This window comes from Aethalodelphis obliquidens, unplaced genomic scaffold (assembly GCF_003676395.1).
Source record: "Aethalodelphis obliquidens isolate GAN/ISIS:26980383/991018 unplaced genomic scaffold, ASM367639v1 scaffold61, whole genome shotgun sequence".
NCBI lineage: Eukaryota > Metazoa > Chordata > Mammalia > Artiodactyla > Delphinidae > Aethalodelphis > Aethalodelphis obliquidens.
In genome coordinates, this window is record NW_020838005.1 from 2,448,278 (window position 1) to 2,450,781 (window position 2,504).

Consider the following 2,504-nt stretch of genomic DNA (forward strand, 5'->3'; position numbering starts at 1 on the left):
AAAAACTGGTTCCTTTCCCTGGGTTTTATGTTACTAATTCAAATTCCACTAGACAAGGAATAAGGGATACAGTAGGAAAGCTCAGAGGACAAAGAATGCCCACCAGGGCTCCGGGAAGGACCCTCAATGAGAATTTGGAAACTCAAAATATCTTTGTTCCTAATTAGACTGACTAAGGAACCTGGAAGAAGCTACATCTTGAATTTGAAAAACTTTATAAATAACTGATGTCTTCAAAACAAGTCTTTTCCACCTCACCCCATCCCCACCTCCCACCAGCTGCCTTTGTTATGCTCCAGTATTTATAAAGCACCTGTAATCGCTTTCATTTCTTCTACTCTTTTTGACAGGCTACAGGAATGCAAAGGAAAGATAAACCAAAATAGCTAAGCCATGGGGTAATTTTCAAACAGGAATTAAAATTTTAAATTCTTTAAAATTTAGGAAGGAAATATATATTTTTAAAGGAAATATAATAACAACATTATGGATTTATAAAGTATCAAAAGAGAAAAATATATTACAACACTATTAAAGAGGAGGAGGATATACATTTAAAATAATATTGTAAAGGTCGTGAGGAAAGGAGTGCTGGGTGTGCTGCCGCCATTTCTTCCGCCTTCAGTTTCTGCGCCTTTCGCCTTTCGCAGGGCTTCCAACAGCGTTATGTTGGGACAAAGCATCCGGAGGTTCACAACCTCTGTGGTCCGTAGGAGCCGCTATGAAGAGGGTCCGGGGAAGAATTTACCATTTTCATTGGAAAACAAGTGGCGGTTACTAGCTATGATGGCTTTGTACTTTGAGTCTGGATTTGCTGCATCTTTCTATATAGTAAGACACCAACTGCTTAAAAAATAATCCATGAGACAGATACGAAGAGGAGCATTTTAAGATGTGCAGTCTCTTTGAAAAAAGGATCAAACTCTTGAACTCAGCATCCTAGATATGTTTGTAAATAAACTTATAGCATAAAAAAAAATTATATTGTAAAATTCTTATATTACAAGGGAAGTAGAATGTCATTAATTCAAAATAGATTGTGACAAGTTAAGGATGCATAGTATAATCTTTAAAACAACAACTCTAAAAAAAATACAAAGGAGTATAGTTGAAAAGCCAGTAGAAGTGATAGAATGAAATACTAACTGATTGGGCTAACACTCGTTAGCCCAAAAGAAGACATGAAAGGAGGAGAAAAGAAACAAAGAACAGAAGGGACAAATAAAACAAATTAGAATAATTGTAGAATTAAACCTGGCCATATTCATAAATACATTAAATGAAACACTCCAATTAAAAGGAAAATATTTTCAGACTGCTTGAAGAAGTAAGGCCCAACTATATTGTTTACATAAGAGGCACTTTAAATGTAAAGACACAGAGAGACTGAAAGGAAAGGTTGAGAAAAGATACAGCATACAAATACTAAGAAAGTTGGTTTGGCTATATGAATATCAGATAAATAGACTTAAACACAAGGAGTATTACCAGAGATAGAGAGGGCAATTTTATAAAGAGAAAAAAACCACAATCCTGGCACAACTATTTGAATATACTAAAACCCATTAAATTGTATACTTTAAATGTGAGAGTTATATGGTAGATAAATTATATCTCAATGAAGCTATTAAGAAGAAGTTTATTGAAATGATTTTCATTGATTAATATACTATATCACAGTCCCATTGGTTCAGCCATTTTTTTCTGTTAGTCATGGAATGTGTTGAATTAAATTAGTCAAAAGCTCATATATAGGGCTTCCCTGGTGGCGCAGTGGTTGAGAGTCCGCCTGCCGATGCAGGGGACGCGGGTTTGTGCCCCGGTCCGGGAAGATCCCACATGCCGCGGAGCGGCTGGGCCCACGAGCCATGGCCGCTGAGCCTGCGCGTCCGGAGCCTGTGCTCCACAACGGGAGAGGCTGCGACAGTGAGAGGCCCGCGTACAGCAAAAAAAAAAAAAAAAAAAAAAGCTCATATATATATATAGTCAAATGTTTATTTCTAGAGGCATCAGTCTTTAAGAGATGACCATGCTGATGTTATGTGTCTATTCATCTTTTCATTTTTTTATTCATCTCTTTATCTAAGTTATACTATGTATGGTATTTTAAATAGTTTTGGTCATATAATATCATTTTCATCTTTATAATATGTTTGAAAAGTAACAAAATATGCTCACCTTTATATTTTGTCATATTATTATCTTGATTAAGTGAAAAGTTCTTACCATAGGAGAAAAAAATGACTTAACAATCCTAGCATGTACACACTTAACAAAATTTCAAAATATAAGAAACAAAAATTGACAGAACTAAAAGAAAAAATACAAAATGTTACAATTACAGTTAAATATTTTAATATCCCTTTATTTAGTAATTGCTAGAACAAGTAGAAAAAAATCAGTGAGGGTATGGGAAATTTGAACAACATCATCAACCATGTTGACCTAATTGAAATTTATAGATCATTATATCCAATAACCACATAATACACATTCTTTTCAAG

The 2,504-nt window shown here is 34.6% G+C and overlaps 1 pseudogene; it reads left to right on the forward strand.

The window, feature by feature from the left end:
- Positions 1-631: 631 nt before the first annotated feature.
- LOC113610092 (cytochrome c oxidase subunit 7C, mitochondrial pseudogene) lies at positions 632-979 on the forward strand (annotated as a pseudogene).
- Positions 980-2,504: the final 1,525 nt, after the last annotated feature.